Consider the following 23864-nt stretch of genomic DNA (forward strand, 5'->3'; position numbering starts at 1 on the left):
ACAATTTTTATTCTTCTCTGAAAGGTTGGTTATTTTACTCACAAAAATGACTTTAATTATTACTTTCTGTCAACAACAGTACAACATACCCAACTTCTTCTCAGCCTTATAATTCTGTGAAAATATGACATATTCCAGCATCATGGACTATGCTGCCATTAGTCCTCATTGTCAAAATCTACTCCTCCAGAATATGGTGTGTGTATTTAATGTTATAATGTATCCCTCCTTTGGGAGTGTTTTAATCTTCTCCTTTGTTCATTGTGGTAGATGTCTAGGTGCTGGTCCCTAGAATCTCTGAATATGTTGGATTACATAGCAAATGGAAACTGAGGTTGCAGACAGAATTAAGATTGACAATCAGGGGCCGGTGCTGTGGCGTGGTGGGTAAAGCCGCTGTCTACAGTGCCGCCATCCCGTATGGGTGCTGGATTGAGTCCCGGCTGCTACACTTCCAGTCCAGCTCTCTGCTATGGCCTGGGAAAACAGTACAAGATGGCCCAAGTCCTTGGACCCCTGCACCCACAAGGGAGACCCGGAAGAAGCTCCTGGCTCCTGGCTTTGGATGGGCACAGCTCCGGCCATTGCGGCCAACTGGGGAGTGAACCAAGGGTGGAAGACCTCTCTCTCTCTCTGCCTCTCCTTCTCTCTGTGTAACTGTTTCAAATAAATAAATAAATTTTTTTTTCAAAAAAGATTGACAATCAGCTGACCTTAAAATAGGGGGGTTAGGGCCGGCACTGTGGCATAGTGGGTAAAGCAGCTGCTTGTAGTGCTGGCATCCCATATGGATGCCAGTTCCAATCCTGGCTGTTCCACTTCTCATCCAGCTCTCTGCTATGGCCTGAGAAAGCAGCGGAAGATGGCCCAAGTGCTTGGGACCCTGTACCTCTATGGGCTCCTGGCTTTGGATTGGCTTAGTCCCAGCAGCTGTGGTCATTTGGAGACGAACTGGCAGATGGAAGACCTCTCAACCTCTCCTGTTCTCTCCCTGCCTCGGCCTCTCTGTAATTCTGCCTTTCAAATAATAAATAAATCTTTAAGAAATAAAATAAAATAAAATAAAATAAAATAAAATAAAATAAAAAGGGATGTCTGTCCTTGGGGGTCCCTGCTACCCATGCAGGAATTGGATTGAGCTCAGGGCTTCTAGCTTTAGCCTGGCCCAGCCATAGCTGTTGTGGGCATCTGGGGAGTGAATCAGCAGATGGAGGATCTCTCCTACCCTCTCCGTCTTCCTCTCTGTTCCAAATAAGTACAAATTAATTAATGCATGAAAACTTTTAAATAGGGAAGTCACCTGGGATTATACAGATGGTGTCCAATGTAATCACAAGAATCTTTGACAGTGGAAGAGGGAATCGGAAATAGAACTGGAGAAATAGCAGTGTGAGAAAGACCTGACCTAGAGTTGCTGGTTTTAAAGGTGAAGGAAAGGGCCATGAGTTATGGAAGCCAGAGAGTCTCCAAAGAATACTCTGCCAACATGTCCACCTTCACCTAGGAAGATCCATAATATACTTGATATTTCAAATCAAAAGAACTGTAAGATAATAAATTTTTCTTATTTTAACCCATTAGGTTTGTGGGGACTGATCACAGCATCAACAGAAACCTAATGCATTCATTTTGTTTTATTTTTAGCTTTTCTTATGCACTGATTCCATTTCAACTGAAATCCTTGATAACCTTCAGCTCAAATCCAACAATCCCAGTATATATTCACCCTCCCTTGATTCCTTTATTCCTGTCAGCACAATCAATTTAATTAAGAAAACTTCTGAATAACCCTGAAATCAACAATGGTGCACTGTTAGAAGGATATAATGGCATGTACTTTTTTTAAAAAAAAAATTGGCTTAGAAAAAAAGATATAAGGGAAATATCATTTGCTCATACTTCGAAGATCTCTCAGTAGCCAATCATTTCTTGAATGACTCTAAAATCATCAGCACAGTACCCTACAGAAATGAAAAATTGGGATGACAAAAATGGCATAGCCCTTGGGAAGGCATAGAGGGCATCTAAGTCGAGCAAGTGATCACTGACAAGAAAAGAGCTAGGAATTGAGAGACAGGAAGTAAGATGCAGCTGGAGTGGCAAGAATAAAAAGTTTAGAGGCCAGTGTTGTGGTGTAGCAGGTAAAGCTGCCACCTGCAGTGCCAGCATCCTATTTCGGCACTGGTTCGAGTCCCAGCTGCTGCACTTCTGATCCAGCTCTCTGCTATGGCCTAGAAAATCAGTAGAAGATAGCCCAAGTCCTTGGGCCCCTGCACTCACATGGGAGATCTGGAAGAAGCTCCTGGCTCCTGGCTTTGGATTGGCGCAGCTCTGGCTGTTGTGGCCACTTGGGGAGTGAACCAGTGGATGGAAGACCTTTCTCTTTCTCTCTGTAACTCTGCCTTTCAAATAAATAAATAAATCTTTTTAAAAAAAACAGAGAAAATGGAGTGGAGAAAAGATAAGAAATCTCTGGAGACTTGGTGTCCTGACCATCAGAAACACTCAGTAAATATTTGTAGAACATATTTAACTTGAGGAACTGTGATTTCTTCTCAGTGGAAAGCCAGGAAAATGGATAATGCTAATTAACCAATGTCTTAGACACAATTATGATCAAATTACAATCTTGTGTTTTCTGGAATTGTATTCTGATACTCAGAATTTTATTAATTATGTGCCAAATCTCAGTAACCACTGATAAGAGATCTACCAAGTCTTTAGGAAGCATTCAGATTTGGAGGGCAAACAAATGCTTTCAACAATTCTTTTATTAGCATATGAAAGACTTTAGGCTCTGTAACCGAAGAAATTATTATATAACTAATTTAAAACAAGCATTATTCATTCTGAGTATTACTTCATTGCTAGAAATACTGAGTCAGGATTCACTTCACAGCAAAATCAAGTTCGTCTTATGAGCCTAATGGTTGTCAAATTTTAAAAATTCTTCCTATCACTGTAGATAACGTAGAGAATCTAAAATGGCAGAAATCTAACTTTCAGAGTTTTCTTCACACTTCCTCCCCCTTTTCATTTACTTCCTTATTTACTTATGTACTTGAAAGGCAGAGAGAAAAATTAAGACAGGCAGACGGATCTCTTCCATCTGCTAGTTCACTCCCCAACATGCCTCAACAGCCAGATCTGGGCCATGATGAACCCAGGAGCCTGAAATTCAATTTAGGTCTCCCATTTGAGTGGCAAGGACCCAGCTACTGGAGTCATTACCTGCTGCCTTGGAAAGTTGGATTCGAAGTGGAATAGCCAGAACTTGAACCAGGGACTCCAATATGGGATGCAGGCATCACAAGTGTGTCTTAGCCACTGTGCCAAATGCCTACTCCCCTCCCCCTTTAAAAATTTAAGCTATCCAAATAAAAGAGCTGTTTGCACTTCAATGTTTATTGCAGCTCTATTCACAATAGCTAAAACATGGGATCAACCTAAATGCCCATCAGCAGTAGCTGGATAAATTATGGGATATGTACTCTATAGAATACTATATAGCAGTAAAAAAAATGAAATCCGGTCATTTGTAACAAAATGGAGGAATATGGAAAACATCATACTAGGTGAAATAAGCCAGTCCCAAAGGGACAAATATCATATGTTCTCCCTGATCGGTGACAACTGAGCACCTAAAAGGAAATCTGTAGAAGTGAAATGGACACTATGAGAAACAATGACTTGATCAGCCCTTGTCCTGACTGTCGAGGAACAACTTACTATTTTATTCCCTTTGGTATTTTTTTTTTTTTGTTCTACTTAATACCATTGGTTGAACTCTTTAATTAACACACAATTATTCTTAGGCGTTTAAATTTAACTGAAAAGTGATCCCTGTTAAAAATAAGAGTGGGAATAAGAGAGGGAGGAGATGTACAGTCTGGTAATGCTCACTCAGACCTACTCCCAATGGTAGAGCTAGAAACGTGCCAGAGGATTCCAAATCAATCCCATCAAGGTGACATGTACCAATGCCATCTTACTAGTCAAAGTGATCAGTTTCAGTTCATAATTGATAATAATGATAGGATTAAGTGTCAAAGGGATCACATAAACAAGACTAGTGTCTGTTAATAATAACTGACAGAATTAAAAAGGACAGAATAATCTAATGTGGGAAGTGGGATACATAGCAGACTAGTAGAATGGCACATGCCCTAAACAGCACTCTAACCTCAGAATCAGCCCTTAAGGCATTGAGATCCAGCTAAAAAGCCCATGAGAGTATTTCAGGCATGGAAAGCCAAGACACTGTGGCAAAACAAACAAACAAAAAACAAAACAAAACAAAAAACCTAAATGAAAGATCTCTGTGAGTGAGATCCCAGTGGAAAGAACAGGCCATCAAAGAAGGAGGTACCTTTCTCTGAAGGGAGGAGAGAACTTCCACTTTGATTATGGCCTTGGAGTTTGGAACTCAAGAGGCTTCCATAGCCTTGGCAGCTCATAACAAGAACCTCGGGTGATTACTGACATCTAAATAAGAGTGTCAATTGTTAAATCAACATTGGGAGTCACTGTGCACCTACTCCCCATGTAGGACCTATGTCCTTAATGTGTTGTACTATGCAAATTAACAGTAAAACTACTACCCAAACAGTACTCTATACTTTGTGTGTCTTTGTGGGTGCAGTCTGTTGAAATCTTTACTTAGTATATACTAAGTTGATTTTCTGTATATAAAGATAATTGAAAATGAATCGTGATGAAGAATGGGATGGGAGAGGGAGTGGGAGATGGGATGGTTGCGGGTGGGAGGGAGTTTATGGAGGGAAAAGCTGCTATAATCCAAAAGTTGAACTTTTAAAATTTATATTTATTAAATAAAAGTTTAAAAAAATTTAAACCATCCAAGAATGCAGTGAGGAGAAACCACAGGATGAGAAGTCTGCTGCAGACCCAGAGAATAATCAGGGCAGATATCAGGACTGATGGCCCCTGGAGGAAGAGCTCAGGATAAAGACCTGATGGAAAATATAATGAAATATTTGGAAAGCATTAAGAACATCTGGATTGGAAATTATGTAAGTGAAGCAACACAGCAAATATGCAAAGACAAACAAAAGTCTTTAGAAAAGGAAATGCAATCACACTTTTCCATTTGCCTTTGAAGTAAATATTTACATCATCAATGCTATGAACACTAATTATTGGTTTATTTAAAAATAATGATGCTACCAAATTGGGAGAATGGGGAAAGGGGGTTGGGGAGGAGGATTATAACAGGCCAAGATTTTGACTATCTGATTTTTTGTAAAAACAGAAAGTCAACAAATAATGCCTAAAATTTATAAAATAAGAAATGACAATATATGCTCGTATTTGAGAAAATGAAGATAAATACTGGAAAAAACAGATATAAAAAATTTAAAAAAAATACTTGCATTATGACATATGTTCAGTATTATCTGATTTTCTTCTCTATGAGTAACAGTTTGATAATTATTTATCACAGGAGGTTGGATAATGCCCCCGCCCAAAGATGTCCCTGTCCCAATACCCAGAACCTGTGGGTATGTTATGTCTCAGGTAAAAGGCTTTGGCAGGTCCGACTAAGTTAAGGTTCTTGAGATGGTGAAATTCTCCTGGATCACCCTTATTGGAGGACGGTGAGAGGGTCAGAGTCAGAGACAAATGACAGAGCAGAGAGCAGAGGGATGAGATTATTGGCTTTGAAGACAGAAGGGAGGCATACAAGGGACGTAAGCAGCCTCTAGAAGCAGGAAGAGGCAAACAAGAAGACTCTGACTTTGAGCCTCCAGCAGGAACACAGTCCTGCCAGTCCATTTCAGTCTCCAGACCTCCAAAGCTGTAAAATATTCATATAAATATTTGTTTTCAGCCACTAAATTTGTTTTGTTACAGCAGCAATAAGAAATGAATACATTTATGTAGAAAACAAGAATGTTAAACAAGAAAATATAAAATGCTACGAAACAAATTTTCATAGAAAACTTACTATCTGCTGACAAAGTAACTCAAAATTAAGGAAAAAACTAATCTGAATAGAAAAGGATGACAATTTTAATATATGGGTACTTTTGTGGTTATGTAATTATGCATTAGGACAAGATTATATAGGGCCGGCGCAGCTGCTCCACTTCTAATCCAGCTCTCTACTATGGCCTGAGAAAGCAGCAGAAGATGGCCCAAATCCTTGGGCCCCTGCACCCATGTGGAGACCCAGAAGAAGCTCCTGGCTCCTGGCTTCGGATCAGCACAGCTCCAGCCATTGCAGCCAGTTGGGGGAGTGAACCATCAGATGGAAGACCTCCCTCTCTCTCTTTCTGCCTCTCCTCTCTTTGTGTAACTCTTTCAAATAAATAAATCTTAGAAAAAAAAAGAGATTATATAATTTAAATGCTAGTGCTACATAAGTGGATTATTAGCTACATTCCAATCTTATTTGTTACATGTACTTGTCATTATTCCCTTCTCCCATTCCTCTATCTTTTCTCTTTCTCACTGATACCTGGTTCCCAGTGTAGTGATTCCATCATGTTCTAGATTGATCCCTGCCTGTATCAATCAGGGTTCTCCAGGAAGACACACTCAAATTATATATCTAGAATTATACACCTTTTTTTTTTTTTAAGATCTATGTATTTATTTGAAAGAGCATCAGAAAGAGAGAGAGAGACAGAAAGAGATACAGATACATCTTCCATCTGCTGTTCACTCTCCAAATGGCTACAACAGTCAGGACTGGGCCAGGCTTAAGTCACAAGCCAGGAACTCCACTCAGGTCTCCCACATGAGTGACAGGGACTCCAACATATGGGCCATCCTCTGCTGCCTTCCCCTGAGGCATTAGCCAGAAGCTGGATCAGAGACAGAGCAATCGGGATTTGAACCCGCATCCAAATATGGGATGCTGGCATCATAAGTGATGACTTAATTCATTGCACTACAACCCCAGCTGCCTTACATTTCTCTTAATGAATCAATTCACATAATTCTGGGAATTGACAAGTACAATATCCCTAGACCCATAGAGCAGGCTGGAAACTCAGCAGGAGCTAACACTACAATCTCAAGGCAAAATTTCTTCTCTAAGAAACTTCATTGGATAAGGCTTACTCGCACTACTAAGAGTAACCTCCTTTACTTAAAAGTCAGCTGATTGTAGGTGTTACACACATCAACAAGATGCCTTCACAGCAACAATTAGATTTGAGTTTGATTAAATGACTGGTTGCTAAAGCCTTGTCAGGTTGACACATAAAATTAACCACCACAGTCCCCAGTGGCATCGTGTGTGCTCTGCCACTCTGTTTCCTTGTTCACAGATGGCTGGCCCAGAAGCAAACACCTGACTCCCACCAAACCATTCAGTCCTGATCCAGGATTTACTAAGGAAACTGGAAAAAGAAAACAAAAAACATTTAGCTCTCTCTAGCATGGTGGGAAGCATGAGGTATGAGTCTGGGAAGATAACAGCTGCTGTATGAAGAGTTCATCTTTCTGTAAGGGGAAAGACTGAAGTAAACCTACAAGAAGAAATAGAGTTAAGATCAGATGGGACGGGGAGTCCTAGCTCCAATTATCAATAAGGCCCAGATATACACCTACACTGTCAGTGGCTTACTTTTTTCAATTTTATGATCTACTCTAATCAATACCTTTGTAAATTAAGGGAGATTTCTCTTATCATTCCTTAAGGTAAATCAAGCTGAATTATGACATATGCAAACAAAAGAGTCTTGACTAAGGGTATGAAATAACTAGGGTGTATACAAATGTTCATGCATGCAATTGGATTAGTTACTTTTAATAAACATGACATTGCTTTGTCAATAAATGATGATAAATGCATGTATGTCACCTAAAAAACTGTGCCAAGGGGTTGGCATTGTAGTGCAAGTTAAGCCACACTTGCAATGTTGGCATCCCACATGGGAGTACCAGTCTGAGTGCTGGCTGCTCTATTTCCTATCTGCCTTCCTGCTAATGTGACTGGAAAAGCAGGAATCATGGCCCAAGTAGTTGAGCCCCTGCCACCCATCTGAGAGACCTAGATGGAGTTCTGGACTCCTGGCTTTGGCCTTGTCCCACCCATTGTGGCCATTTGGGAATTAAACCAACAGATGGAAAACCTCTTTCACTCTGTCAATTTGCCTTTTAAATAAACAAATAAATCTTTAAAAAAAAAAAAAGTGCCAAAACTTACCAGGTTCTTGGCAACTTCAGTGATTGTGGGAACACGTCACTTGGTTTCTCTAACTGTTGGGTTCCTGAGTAACAATGTGCAGAAAATCCAGCAAACTATATAGGTAGTATAAGCAAATCATAAGTTTTTGTGAAGTTAAGAGTCTTGAGATTTTTTTTTTTTGGCAGGCAGAGTGGATAGTGAGAGAGAGAGACAGAGAGAAAGGTCTTCCTTTGCTGTTGGTTCACCCTCCAATGGCCGCCACGGCCGGCGCGCTGCGGCCGGCGCACCGTGCTGATCCGATGGCAGGAACCAGGTGCTTCTCCTGGTCTCCCATGGGGTGCAGGGCCCAAGCACTTGGGCCATCCTCCACTGCCTTCCCAGGCCACAGCAGAGAGCTGGCCTGGAAGAGGGGCAACCGGGACAGAATCCGGCGCCCTGACCGGGACTAGAACCCGGTGTGCCAGCGCCGTAAGGCGGAGGATTAGCCTAGTGAGCCGCGGCGCCCGCCTGACTCTTGAGGTTTTTGAAGTTTTGTGTTACTGAAGTATAACCTACCCTGAGTAACACAGAGGCCATTTACCTTTATATTTTCCTATGATTCATTCATCTTAAAAAATCAATATTGATGTAATACAATAGGTAATAACTGTCCACAAAGCAAATAGAGTTCTTGTCTTTCCTGGTGAGTAAAAATGACAACAAGCTATTCCAGACTACCCTAAGACTTATGGAAGTATTGAAGGAAATTTTCAACAAGTGAGATCAAGATCCTGAAGCATGTCTTCGAAGAATTGGAACAGGCAATGAAACATGGCTTTATCAGTAGGAGCTTGAAGCAGCAGCAAAATGAAAGAAATGGCTACCAATAGGTGAAAGTGGCCCAGTAAAAACAAAAGTAGACCAGTCAAGAGCAAAGGTCATAGGATTTTTTTTTTTTTTTTTTTTTTGGTATGCTCAAGGCATTTTACTTGTTGACTTTCTGGAAGACCAACAAATGATAACATCTTATTAAAAGGGTGTTGAGTTTGAGCAGAAAACATACAAGAAGCTTACCACAGAATCCTTTAAGATGTTGCTCCTGCTTATTTCTCCTATCAAATAAGCAATTCTGCAATCATTGGGCCTCCACTTTAGCGTCCTGAGTTGGCTCTAACATCTTTTGTTTCCTAAGGAATCTTTAAAGGTCACCCATTTTTCTTCTATTAATAATGTAAAAAAGACTGCACTGCCATGGTTAAATTCTCAGAACCCTCAATTCTTTAGCAATGGTTGTTACCATCATATACAGAAGTGTTCTTGAACTTGATGGAGCTTATGTGGGGAAGTAAAGGTGTTTTTTTTTTTTAAGATTTATATTATTTATTTGAAAGACAGAGTTATATATAGAGAGATAGAGACAGAGAGAAAGGTCTTCCATCCGCTGGTTCACCCCCCAGATGGCTGCAACGGCCGGAGCTGTGCTGATCTGAAGCCAGGAGCCAGGAGCCAGGAGCCAGAAGCTTCCTCCGGATCTCCCACATGGGTGCAAGCACTTGGGCCATCTTCCACTGCTTTCCCAGGCCATAGCAGAGAGCTGGATCGGAAGAGTAGCAGCTGGGACTAGAACTTGCACCCATATGGAATGCCGGTGCTTCAGGCCAGGGCTTTAACTCACTATGCCACAGCACCAGCCCTGTGAAGCAGATTTTATTATTTTTTTTCTTTTCACTTTTTAATTCTGTTTTCCACGAACTTTGTTACGTCTCCTTGTATTTAGGCTTCTGCATGACTTTGGACAAGTTATTAAAACAAGAGCTTTCCAAACCTGACCCATCCTCAGAACTCGAGGAAGGGTGTTTTCATAGTTACAGATGTCTGGAGCTTCACCCAAGACCTTCTAAATGATTATGCTCAGAGTAGGGCTTGAAAAGCTGAATTGTCTTTAAAGCTATGCTGCTAATTCTGATGAGCAGCCACATTGGGAGCCACTGATACAATAATATTATCTTCTGGCCATCTGACCAAAAGAATAAAAAAGTGGAAATATGTGGCCCACAATAGTAGATATGAATAGAAGGAAAATAAAGACCTCAATTGTTGTAATCCCACCTTTTATGCCTTCCCACTAGCACAGCCACAATAAAAGGGTTAGCGTATCTAGCGCCAAACAGAGAAATTCAGCATGAGGTCATACAGGTGATTGGTATCTACAGCACCTATTTAAACAAACACCGCTGCCCCAGGCATGATGTCAATAAAAGATAAGCTGGAAAGTGAGGCAATGGTTCTTGCAACTTTAAAGAAACCTAATCCTTACCTGAAAGTGCAAAAATTCACACCTCTCCTACAGGCATGCATTTCTAAAAGCCTCTGGAGGTGACTAAATAGGGTTTTTTTCTTATTCAACTAAATAGGACAATATACTTTTTTTTTATTTGACAGGTAGAGTTATAGATCGAGAGACAGAGAAAGGTCTTCCTTCCTTTGGTTCACTCCTCAAATGGCCGCTACGGCTGGAGCTACGCCGATCCAAAGCCAGGAGCCAGGTGCTTCCTCCTAGTCTCCCATGTGGGTGTAGGGGCCCAAGCACTTGGGCCATCCTCCACTGCCTTCCCGGGCCACAGCAGAGAGCGGGACTGGAAGAGGAGCAGCCGGGAGTAAAACCCGGCATCCATATGGGATGCCGGCACCGCAGGCGAAGGATTAACCAAGTGAGCCATGGGGCCAGCCCCGATAATATACTTTTTTAAAAAAGATTTATTTATTTATTTGGAAGAGAGGAACAATCAGCCACACACACACACACACACAGAGAGAGAGAGAGAGATCTTTCAACCACTGGTTCACTCTCCAAATGGCTACAATGGCCAGGGCTGGGTGAGAGAGAGAGAGAGAGAGAGAGAAAGAGAGAGAGGGAGAGAGAGGGAGAGGATCTTCCAACCACTGGTTCACTCTCCAAATGGCCACAATGGCCAGGGCTGGGCCATGCCAAAGCCAGGAGCCTAGAATTCCATCCAGGGCTCCCACGTGAGTGACAGGGGCCTAAGCACTTGGGCCATCTTCTGCTTTCCTAGGTGCATTAGCGGGGAGCTGGATCAGAAGTGAAGCAGCTGGCACTTGAACCAGTCTCATACAGGATGCCAGTGTTGCAGGTGGCAGCTTAACCCACTGTACCATTATGGCAGTCTGGTCAATATACTTTTTTATTCATCCCTAAAATGTTTTTTAAGTACTTGTGCCTAGCACCATGAAGGATACACAATCATAAACATAAGGATACTGGTACATTTTCAAAAGGTGTGGCTTATAGGGATTTTCCAGGTAATCAATAGTGGGCCAGAAATGCCCTTATTATATTCTTGCATAATTGTCACACCAAGCTGGAGACCATGGTATAAAGTACTAGAAGGACAGTGTACCTCAGAATGTCAAGAGGAGCATTTGTATTCGACTCTGCAACTTGCTAATTATAGCAAGTATTTTTTTTAAATGTTTATATATTTGAGAAGGAGAGAGAAAGAGGGGAAGGGAGGGGGAGAGAGAGAGAGAGACAGACAGACAGACAGATAGAGATAGAGAGCTCCCAATTGCTGGCTGAGTCTTCAGATCCCTGCAATGTCTAGGTCTGGGCAGCATCAAAGCCAGAAGCCTATAACTCAACCCAGGTGGGTGGCAGGGACCCAATTACTTAAGCCATCATCATTGCTTCTCAGGGTCTGCACTTGCAGGAAGTTGGAGTCAGGAGATGGAGCTGGGCATCAAACGCAGGCACTCCTGGGCGGCATGCAGGCACCTTCACTGCTAGGCTAAATACCCACCTCAGTATCAAGTCTTTTAGCCCTCTGAGCCTATTTCTTTGAACAATGCCTACCTCACAAAGTTAACATGAAAACAAAATGAAAAAATACAAATGTTAAGGAATCATGGGCCTTACAGATTAACGCTCATAACTCTAACAACAACATGTACTGTGTGTTGTTTTCCAACCCACGGTGACTAACTGTACATAATAAACTTTTTTCTTATCTGGTCCCAAATATACCTAGCAGACGTTTTTCTTGTACTAGATGTACAGTTAACGTACATTTATATCATACTTTATAAACTGGTTTACAATAAGCCTGGGTATAAAATATGTATATGAAATTGCCACAAATATATTTACATATTTATATAGCATATACCTTCAAAAGAGAAAAATACTGAAGCTATAATTTAGTAGAAAATTTTTCATCTACTTGAGGACTAGACATCAGACAAAACCTCACAGTACTATATATATTTCACTGTGCGTTTCTGATTAAACAATGATGAAGATGACAGAAGTTTCTGAGGAAGGCCCCACCTTAACATTTCAGACAGGCATGCAACTGAATGTAAATTATTATTATTATCTAGGAATATGGATATTGTTTAAAATATAAAATATCAGTTAAATGCCTGCAGTAGACTAATCACTAATTTTAAAATATGATTCCAACATTTGGGGGGTGAACCAATGGAAGGAAGACCTTTCTCTCTGTCTCTCTGTCTCTCTCCCTCACTATCTAACTCTGTCAAATAAAAAAAAAAATGATTCCAACAAAGCCAAACTCACCTTGTATTTTCCCTAAAAGCATTTATTAGCTATGAGTTAGTAGTGAAGATAAGAATTGTCATTAAAATTTTCCTTTCACTTTTTACTAACATACTATACAAAGTTCATAAAGTTTGTGGGAAAATGGAAATAAAACATGCTTATTTTGGTGAAAAAATTTTTAAATCCATGCATTGTTTTTTCATAATATGCATTTTTATAAACTTTTTGAAGCCTCCTTTGTATGCATGGGTTTAAAAAACTTTGTGTATCAAAACGAACAGCTTTCAATTTTCCACCAACTTTTTCAAATACCCTAGTTAATACCCAAAGTTTGATCACAAGTAACAGTAAACAAATTCAGAAGTCAAGAGAGTCCCTGGCATTGCATTGCAGCTGGTTAAGCCTCTACCTGCTTTGCGATCAAGCTCCCTGCTAATATGCCTGGGAAAGCAGTGGAAGATGGCTCACGTACTTGGGCCCTGCCTTCCATGGGGGAGACTTGGATGAAGTTTCTGGTTAATCACCTGAGCCTGGCCCAGCCCTGGCTGTTGTAGTCATTTTGGGGTGAACCAGGGAATGGAAGATCTCCTTCTCTGTCTCTCCCTCTCTGTCACTCTTTCAAATAAATAATCTTTAAAAAAAGAAATCAAATTGTATTTTAAACCAACATCCTTTATCCTTCACGTCATTTGAGTTGCCTGGTCAGCAAATTTAGGAATGCTCATGCGTTCTACTGGCTATTAGAATTATTAATAATATGTACTTACAATTATGCCCTTTCATCTAACTACCTCAAAGAGGTTTTATAGCATTAATTTGTTATTTCTTGTAATACCTCTGAGAGGTGACTGGTAGAAAGATATTATTATCTATTTTACAGTCAAAGGAACTAGGGCATAGAGAGGTTAAGTGACTTCACTAGGGTCAAATGATGAACAATAAAAATGGAACTCAGGTTAACTGTTCTCATTTCCGGTTCATTTCATCATCCATTGTATGGCTGTTTATATATCTAAATACATTTCTATTCTAGGAACATTAAGGATATTATATATTTAAATAATCTACAAGCTAAAAAGTAAGTGAAAGGGTTTTTCATTTTTTGTGTGCTCAAAAATGCTGCTATACAGGAATACAGAGTAAAAACTAGTAATTAGTCTTTGATTTGCTGCTGTAGCTATTATTTACAGGGCTTTAGTTATTTGTGGCTTTCTGAAGCCTGTGCTCAAAATGAACTATTTCTGACAGCTTTATGCTTGGTTAGCATAGCTGTGAACAACCAAGAAGCAGATGAGACAGGCTGAGTAATGAATGTGCGGTTGTCTTTCATCCTCTTCCTATTGCTCACTGTTCTGGAAGTCACCTTCCATTCAGTTTTCCACTCAGCAGGTTTGTGCAACTTACTATCTTCGATGCTTTGTCTGTGGTCAGTTTAACTAAGCTACTGTCCATGACAAGGTTTAAAAGTTACTAAATGTGTAATATTTTATTTCATAAAGTTATGAAGCTATGCTAGTTACCGTTGTCACATTCAGTTTCTAACCCCATGGTCCTTATAAGACCATTAAGCTCTTTTTGCTACAGAACAGGCTTAGAGGTATGGCTCTCATTTTCCTTCACAAGCAACCCTCTGGATCATTCAGGACGGGTATTTCTTTGCGTGGGGTGTCCCACACCTGCACTTATTCCCTGCTAAATAAATACTGTTCTGGGGTCAGCAATGTGGCATAGTAGGTAAAGCCACCACCTGCAACCCATTTGGGCACTGGTTCAAGTCCGGATTCCTCCACTTCTGATCCAGCTCCCTCCTAATGTGCCTGGGAAAGCAGCAGAGGATGGCCCAAGTGCCTGGGCCCCTGCACCCACATGGAAACCCCAAAGAAGCACCTGGCTTTGGCCTGGCCCAGCCGTGGTTGTTCTGGCCATCTGGGGAATGAACCAGCAGATGGAAGATCTGTCCATCTCTGTCTTTTCTTCTGTTAATTCCTCCTTTCAAATCAATCTTTAAAAATAAATAAGTAAATCCTGTTCCTATTTGTGCATGCAAGAAAAATAAAGACCATACTGTTCTCATTTCCATTTTATTCCATTATCCATTGTATGGTTGTTAATACATCTAAATATACATCTATTCTAGAAAAATTGAGGGTAATATGTATTTAAATAATCTAAGTACTAAAATGTAAATGAATGGATTTCTCCTATTTTAAACTTTATCACTGCAAATAGCTAGCTCCACTGGCCATAGAGCCAGAGGTTAGTAGGTTGCACAAATACATGCTAAGTAGGAAAGTAGATGTCAGAATACTGACCTGTGGATGGACATGTATCATCACATGGGGTCTATAAAAAATGTCGTATTTTAGTAATCTTCCCAAGTAAAAGCATGGAGAAAGAAGTTGTTTTCAAACGATTCTCCATGAAGTGCAGCGGTCTGCTTGGACATGGTACTGTAAGCCCATGGTGTTTCTAACTTCAGCCCAGCTGCCCCTTACACCTCTAGACGCATACAGCAACTGCCACTAGGTAGCACCACTGGCACTTCAAACTTCCAGGGCCAAAATCAAGCTCCCTTTCTGCAAAAAGAAGTTCCACAGTCCCTAGCTCGCCCTTATTTCATCCGGTATAGCATACCTTAATCCTACTCCTCCCCTAAAACAAAGTAAGGTCCCTTTATTGCCACTTCCCTTCTCTTACCCAACAGCTTCCTCCAGAAATACATATTCAAGTCGCTGCCTCTCAGGTGAGTCCTTAGATTTTCTCTTCTGCGGTGGCCCTTTGTCTCAAGTTCTCTCCTCGTCCTGCTCCTCCCCTCAAAAAATCCGTTCTCCACCAACAGAACAGTTTAGGTTGAAATTCTGTCCAGGGTCCTTCCTCTACATTGCCTCACCAGAGAATGGAACAGTCATGCTCCATTTGACTCCTGTATGCTTCTTCAACCTCATCTTTTTCAGCAACGCAGCCTTGAACTTTAAGACCTGTAATTACTACTTAAGTCTTTTCAACACACGCTATTTGTCCTGGTGCTACAGTGCATTCTGCCTGGATCCCGATTTGTCATCCGACCCCTGATTTTGTGCTTGGAAATGCTACCTATCTTCTAAACTCCCAGAGTTCACAAAAGCATCCTACTCTTTCCTCTACATTCCTCGATAAAACATACTTCCAAACACAAGTACTTGCTTTCACAACTGCCTTCTAGAATGGGCCTTTCTCGAATGGGTAAGAAAAGCTCCTATTTGGTACTAAAATGGTTTGTGGGGAGATAAGAATCTGCAGCTGCAACCCGGATGTTAGGCAAACGGATTCAAACATACGGAGAAATTTAAATGAAACAACCGATTTAGTCAACTTTTCACTTAAGCTATCAAATCACAGCACCAAAAGGGCTGCAGGATGACCTCAAAGCTACATGAACTTACAGAGGCGCAAGGGGGCCTGAGACCCCTCAGACAGGGCCCGCAGACCATCCGCAGAGGCGAATTTTGCAGGGGTCAACAGTGAGCTAGGAGGCTCAGGCCAGCCCGCGGAGACCCTCCAGCCAGGGCAGGCGCCTGACCACCTCCTGGGATTCGGCCCACAACGAGCCACGTCGCTGGTTCCACTGGAAAACCCCAGCCAGCGACCCGCGCAGCCTCCCAGTACCCTAAGTCGCCGGGGAAGAAGAGGGCTGCCCCCACTAAAACCAAGATGGCGGCCTCCGCTCTCCCCTTTCTCCCCGGGAACCCCCTCCTAGTCCCCAGAAAAGAGACAAGGACGTCGCGGCGCGACGCCGAGATCCGGGCACCTCCGCCGAGGCCCGCGGCCACTCCCGGGCCCCCGGGAGGTGACTTCGCCTCGCTGGGCGCTGAAAGCCCGGTGGAGGATCGCTCGAAAGGCAGGGCACTCCGCCCTACGCGGCAAGGGGCGGAGGCCAGCCAGCCCGCGCCTCCCAAGCCATTGTTCTTCAGCCCAGGACGGCGATCGCCCTCCTCTCCGCCCGCGGACAGGAAGTCACTCTTCAGCCGGCCCCACCCCGCTCCCCAGCGCCCCGGAAGTGATCTGCGGCGGCTGCTGCAGAGCGGCCAGGAGGAGGGTGGATCTCCCCAGAGCGGAGTGCCAGAGTCGTCCGCTTTCCCCTCCTCCTCCGCCTCCTCCTCCTCCTGCCGCCCAGGCTCCGCCGCCGCCCGTCGGACTCCTCCTGCCGCTCCCGGCGCGGAGCCTCCCAGACAAGGGCCGAGCCCCCTCCGGCCGGAGCCAGCGCGGCCGCGGCTTCAGAAGCCCGCGGGGCTGCGGACCGGCTCGAGGTGCAGGTGAGCGATGCCTGCCCGGGCCACCCCGGGAGGGCCTGGGGGACCGGAGCGGCGGCGGGGGTGTGTCCGGGTGGCGGCGGGCCCAGGCCCAGGCGCAGCGTCCGGCTGCCGAGATTGCACATTCCGGGTTAGAGCTGCGGTACGAGCCTGGGCTGGAATCCTGGGGGCCATGGGTTCGCCGCCGTGCGGGCGAGTGCACCCCCTGGGAGCGAGCGGCGAAGTCCCCCGAGTTGGCCTCGCGCGAAGGTCACCTCGCATCTCTGGCACGCCGCACCGAGGTCCCCGCCCGGGCGGTGCCGGAGACCTGGGGGGACCCTCTGCCGCCGCCGCCGCCGCCGCCGCCGCCGCCGCAGTCCCCGCGCCTCACTGCGCCCCTCTCCTCCTTCCCTTTCTTTCCACTCCTTGCCTGTATCGGAGCAGTTGCCTTTTAAGCGTCTCCGCCAGGGTTTTGTGCCAGTTACAGGGATGGCTTTTTCAGACCGGAGTCATTAGACGCTCCACACCGAACTGAACAGCTGGCCCTGGGCTGTAGCACAGATTTAGCCCACGTTCAGGTAATCAGCCCCTAGGAAGAGGAAGGCAGCGTGGATGTTTGGGGTGGGCGGGTGGGTGTTTGCTCTGTGATTCGTTCTTGAAAGATTTCCAGAAGTGGAAGATGTGATTTGTGTGCTTCAGTCCGAGCAGCCGTGTGTAAGTCGGCGGAGGTGACGGCGCTCGGGGATGGGCAGTGCCGTTTAAGGTTTAGAGAGATTTAGGGAGTAAACTGGGCTTTGCTTGGAAACCTGAATGTCCAGAACCGTGAGCGCTCTCCCAGGTGTCGTTGGGGTAGTGCAAGAACTCCAGTGCCACGCCCTAGGTGTCAAGCTGAAAAGCACCTTGATTTACAAATCGTTGATGGTGGTGGTGGTGGTTGGGGGTGGGCGCACGGTTTATAAAGGCGTGTCCTAAGTGCATTCTTTTCCTGGGAGAAATTACAGCTTTAATCATGTTCCAAAAATTGAATACAAAATTTTTAAAAAGCTTACCGCAGAAGGAATTCCTTTTAGCTTATGTATACTAGTGAATTTAAATTTATCTTATTAACGTATGTTTTTGTCTGTTAATACATTATTATCATAAAATGACTCTTGTGACTTAAAACGTTGTTTTTAAGCCTTTGGTTTCTTCAGGGCAGGAGCCATGTCTTACTCATCATTGTGTTTCCATGTCTAGAACATAAAAGCTTTTCATACATTTCTTCACTGATTGAATAAACGTCTAGATGATCTCATATTTGCCTTCCACGTTTGCTTGTTTTGTGTGTGTGTGTGTGTTTGTTTTTATGTCAGGTTCTAGGCACATGTTCTTCAGCAGGGTCACAGAACAACTCAAGAATTCATTACCTTAAAAAACTCTGTCCCCCTGAAAGGTTAAAATAATTTGGGGGACTGTGATTGGAGATTATAATCATTTGTATCCCATTGTTGGTCATGTCCAGGGTTAGCAGGGAGAGATGTTCTATTGATAGGCAGAAAGTTTATGTTCAGAGTTGATAACCATAGCTTGTGTTAATCAAAAAGAGGAAGTTGGGAGTCACCAGTGTTTGGGAAACGGTGCATCACCGATTTGCTTGCAATGGCTGATTTTCCCATGGATACATGAAATCCTCTGACTTCCAGCTATGATCTTTCATGTTTCTGAGATCCAGATGCTGTTCCCTGGTGTGCCTGCTGAGTGTGCAGTCATCTGTATCATTTATTTTGAAGCAGTAATTCATTACAACACTTTCAGTGTAGGGCTTTCAGAAAAAAAGAGCCAATTATAGGAAAGAATTTTGTCTGCCATTTGTGAAGAAGATTTTTGTCTATAGATAGTTAGATTACTTTCACTTTAGGGAGGGCCAAGTTAAAAAAAAAAGTGCTGATGTCTTCTTTCCTCTCCCAAGTAGCTGGTGGTAGCCTTGTACTGATTTTTCCAAGGATGGCTTCTACAGAACATAATTAACTGTACTGGCATCACTTTTTGTATATGTGTATATCAGTGTAATACATACTTGTATTCTTTAATAAAGGGGTAGCAAGGACAATCACCTCTGTGAATGATAATGCGGAAAAACTATGATTTTGAAGGAGACAATTTATGATTTTCATTGTTTCATAAATGTTTTAATTCTTAGACATTAAAGAGAGGGGAGCCTGCAATTTCTTATCTCAGTGACATTTCCACTGTACGGAGATTAGATTTCCCTTCTTTAATCTAATAACCTTCTTGATAATAAGTTATCATATATTGATTGCCTAACAAGCATTGTGATAACAGCTTTACTTTTATTAGTTCTAATCTCTGCCATACCTCTGCAAGATAGGTAGTTTTCCTATATTTTACCAAGGCCATATGAAGTGATTTCCCAGAGGCTAGGCACGTAGCTAGTTAGTGTGTAGTAGTGCTTGGATTTGAAAGTACAGTAACAGTTTCTGACAGGACTGAATGTTGCAGTTAATCCTAAAAGGCTGACCAAAAGGCAATTCTAATTGAGCTGAGTTTCAGGAAAGCAAAGATGCTGATCTTCTCAGCACTCTTGGCCATCAGGTGTGACTTGAGTTGCCAGTGACCCTGCTGGCCAGGTGGCCTCAAGCATTGGCTACTTTCCTCTATCCCAATGTGTCTGCACATACAGTGTAACTGTGCCTCACACACAGCCTGTGTGTCCCATGATGAAAAAAATGACTGGCATTGTTCTGAGTTGTCCTGGTAGAGGATTAGTGCAGCCTTGGTGTTTGATTTCTGCTTTTTTACTGCAAGTCTCTGTTTGACAGGAGTACCATAAACCTACTTGGTGTGACATTTTCTTGAACTCAACCATTTTTAGTTCTTTCTTCACTAACAGGGGGAAGAGATTATGGGATGGTAGTAAGAATGGTTTTAGAAGCACAATGCTGGGTGTGTTTTTACCACTGGAGACCATAAATCATTTTCTCTTTGTATTAGTATGGAGGCTTTAAGGTGCCAGAACTCTTGTAGGTTCTGATTGCTATTCATTGCTAGTAGAATTCTCTTCGCTCTTTCCAAGCCTTTGCACTTTTTAAAAATACACTTTTAACTGGGCTTAATTTGAAGGTTATGTTCTCTTCTTAGGTTTTTAAAAAAAGTATTTGTATAGCTCTAAGCAAAAAACTCATTCTGTACCCTCCATAAGTAACAGCTATTCTTTGGTTTTTCGGTAATTCTTAGATACCTGTCTTACTACTTTATTGCATTCATAAAGATTTTATTACCATATAGAGAAAAAAGAAATTAAAACCATGTAAGCTTAGAAGATGTGTAAATTTCAGAAGAGAATTTGTATCCTTGATTTAATTATGCCTGAAGATGAAGACTTATTTCTTCAAAGTCAAGAGGAAAGTACAAAGCAAAAAAAGAAAGCTTCCATAAAATATTATGATGCTGTTAAGGCCTTCACAGCTAGAGTCCTGTATTAAATGCAGTAGACAAATCACTTGACACAAGTAATTTTACAGTCTGGGATCCAATTTCATTGCTGAATTCACTTTTAAAACTAAGTATCAGGATCTGACAGTGTCATTTTGAACACTAGAACACAGCAAGATTGTGAAATGACTTCTACTCCGAGATGCATTGTGAAGGTGGGGCAAAGATCCCCATTTTCCACAAAGATTGTGATTGTGGCCATCTAAGCCATAGTATCTCAGGGTTTCATGTGCAGTTGAGTAGCTAGTACAGTCCTCCATTGAAAGTGGAAGTTGCCACACTGAATTGCAAGTGCTTTAGTTCAGCTGCGCTGTTGAGATCTACTCTGTGAATGACTTCAGTAGCCTTCTAGCCTCTGGTTGGCCCTCCGCTAATCTTTTCCCCACACATGGTTAGGAAAATCATGATCCTCCCCAGCTTAAAATCCTCTCATGTGTATTCCTTTTGCCCATTAATAAAATTCAGACTCCTTTAACCTTGATTTCATTTACAAAACCCTCAAGGTATATCCTTTGCCGGGCTAGCCTCACCTCTTCCGTGATATTCAGTTCCAGCAGTCCCCAGCTCCAGGAATGCTAGTGTTTACTTTTCCATTTCCTCTTCCTGGAATTCTAGCCACTCCTCCTTCCTCCAATCTAGTGTACCCCTACTGCTCCTCAGAACTCAATTTAGGTTATGCCTCTCCAAAAATTATACCTTGATTAGGCTGTTGCTGTGGACCCCATTCCTAAAATAGATAGATAGATAGATAGATAGATAGATAGATATTTCTCTGATGTGCTGCCATGACCTCTGTTGCAGCACTTACTATACTGTAGAGAGTGCGTTCATTAGCCTGTTGTAAATGTTGTTGATTGCTGTCCATAGAAACCTCATAAACACACACACACACACACACACACACACACACAGAGGCCTTTATCAGAAGTTCCCAAATTGGGCCCCGTGTTGTGGTAGAGGTTGAGCCTCTGTCTGCATTGCTGGAGTCCCATAAGGGTACCAGTTCGAGTCCTGGCTGCTCTACTTCTGATCCAGCTCTCCACTAGTCTGTCTGAGAAAGCAGTGGAGGACCCCTCCACCCAGAAGGGAGACCCAGAAGAAGCTCTTGACTCCTGGCTTTGGCCTGGCCCAGCCCCGGGCCATCTGGGTAGCGGTCATTAGAAAATGAACCAGTGAATGAAAGACTTCTCTCTCTCCTTCTTTATCTGTATTTATGCCATTCAAATAAATAAAATAAATTTTTTTTAAAAAAGGAGTTCCCAAACTTAGTTTATGGTACCCCTATTTTATTAGTAATTTTTTCACAGTATCCCTAGGTTAAAAGAAACACTTAATAAGTTAATCCTTAAATAGTTAGGCCAAACAACTTAATAAGTTTCATCTCTTAACAACTTTGTGGCTATTTGAAAAAATAATACACAGAAACTAAAATAACTCATTCTTAACTGCATAGTACTCTTATTGCATGTGCAGTAATTTTTTTTTCAGCCAGTCTCTTGCATTTAAGTAACTTTTTTTTTCTTTTTCTTTTTTTCCCACAGGCAGAGTGGATAGTGAGAGAGAGAGAGAGAGAGAGAAAGGTCTTCCTTTTGCCGTTGGTTCACCCTCCAATGGCCGCCACGGCTGGCGGGCTGTGGCCGGCGCACCTCGCTGATCCGATGGCAGGAGCCAGGTGCTTTTCCTGGTCTCTCATGGGGTGCAGGGCCCAAGGACTTGGGCCATCCTCCACTGCCTTCCCAGGCCACAGCAGAGAGCTGTCCTGGAAGAGGGACAACCGGGACAGAATCCGGCGCCCCGACTGGGTGAACGGGACTAGAACCTGGTGTGCCGGTGCCGCTAGGTGGAGGATTAGCCTATTGAGCCGCGGCCAGCATTTAAGTAACTTTTAAGATTACTTTTATGCCGGCACCGCTGTTCATCCTCCACCTGTGGCGCTGGCACCCCAGGTTCTAGTCCCAGTTGGGGCGCCGTTCTGTCCCGGTTGCTTCTCTTCTAGTCCAGCTCTCTGCTGTGGAGATGGGCCAAGTGCTTGGGCCCTGCACCTGCATGGGAGACCAGGAGGAAGCGTCTGGCTCCTGGCTTTGGATCGTAATGGCCATTTTGGGGGGTGAACCAATGGAAGGAAGACCTTTCTCTCTGTCTCTGTCTCTCTCTCTCTGTCTCTCTCTCTGTCACTAACTCTGCCTGTCCAAAAAAAAAAAATAAAAAAAGATTACTTTATGATTACAGATGGTGTTACAATGAAAAGTTTTTTTTTTTTTTTTTTTTTTTTTTTTTTTTTTTGCCAGGCAGAGTGGACAGTGAGAGAGAGAGACAGAGAGAAAGGTCTTCCTTTGCCGTTGGTTCACCCTCCAATGGCCGCCACGGCCGGCGCGCCGCGCTGATCCGATGGCAGGAGCCAGGTACTTATGCTGGTCTCCCATGGGGTGCAGGGCCCAAGGACTTGGGCCATCCTCCACTGCACTCCCTGGCCACAGCAGAGAGCTGGCCTGGGAGAGGGGCAACCGGGACAGAATGTGGCGCCCCTACCGGGACTAGAACCCGGTGTGCCAGCGCCGCTAGGCGGAGGATTAGCCTAGTGAGCCGCAGCGCCGGCACAATGAAAAGTTTTGCATGCATTTATCTTTGTATTGTCTGAAGTGTGTCTTCAGGATAAATGCAAATTCTTCTAGCTATGTGGTTGTGCTGTTTAACACTCCACAGCAGTGTAGGAGAATACCTATTGCCTCACAGCTTCACCAGCAGCTGCACAGAGTTCGAATTTCTCCAATCTGGTGGTTAAGAAGTGGCACCTCATTGTGATTTTCATGTATATTTCTCTTACTACCAGTGAATTGGACTTTTTCCCCCATATGCTTAAGAGTCATTTTAATATTCCTTTATATTATTTGTGTTATTTGCCAAATTTCTATACAATTTTTGGTGATTTTTTTTTCTTAGCTTTTTTTTTTATTTAAAAAAGATTTATTTATTTGAAAGGCAGAGAGAGGGAGAGGGAGAGAGGGAGGTCTTGCATCCACTGGTTCACTCCCCAAATAACCACAGTGGCTGGAGCTGAGCCAATCTGCTCAGGAGCCAGGAGCCAGAAGCCAGGAGCTTCTTCCAGGTCTCCCATGCAGATACAGGGACCTAAGGACTTGAGCCATCTTCTACTGCTTTTCCAGGCCACAGCAAAGGGCTGGATCGGAGCAGAAAGGCCAGGACTAGAAGCGGCACCCATATGAGATGCCAACACTGCAGATGGTGGCTTTACCTGCTACGCCACAGCGCCGGCCCTTCTCTTTAGCTTTTTATTTGAAAGACAGAGTTACAGAGAGGCAGAGGCAAAGTGGAAGAGAGAGAGAGGTCTTCCATCCGCTGGTTCACTTCCCAAATGACCCCAACA

At 43.2% G+C, this 23864-nt stretch overlaps 1 protein-coding gene across 8 annotated transcripts in view; it reads left to right on the forward strand.

Moving 5' to 3' along the window:
• The first annotated feature begins 16630 nt into the window (after nucleotides 1–16630).
• Nucleotides 16631–23864, forward strand: part of RALA (RAS like proto-oncogene A) — a 73617-nt gene continuing 66383 nt past the window's right edge. For 2 of the 8 annotated variants that reach the window (XM_070059759.2, XM_070059755.2), the window contains exon 1: nucleotides 16788–17011. The gene's annotated coding sequence lies outside the window, so the exon portion shown is untranslated. Of the gene's footprint in view, nucleotides 17012–23864 lie in introns of all 8 variants that reach the window. The other 6 variants (XM_070059758.2, XM_089315648.1, XM_002713768.6 and 3 more) reach the window with 5 other exon arrangements.

The sequence above is a fragment of the Oryctolagus cuniculus genome, chromosome 16 (genome assembly GCF_051225735.1).
Source record: "Oryctolagus cuniculus isolate XC-2025 breed Fujian yellow rabbit chromosome 16, ASM5122573v1, whole genome shotgun sequence".
Lineage (NCBI taxonomy): Eukaryota > Metazoa > Chordata > Mammalia > Lagomorpha > Leporidae > Oryctolagus > Oryctolagus cuniculus.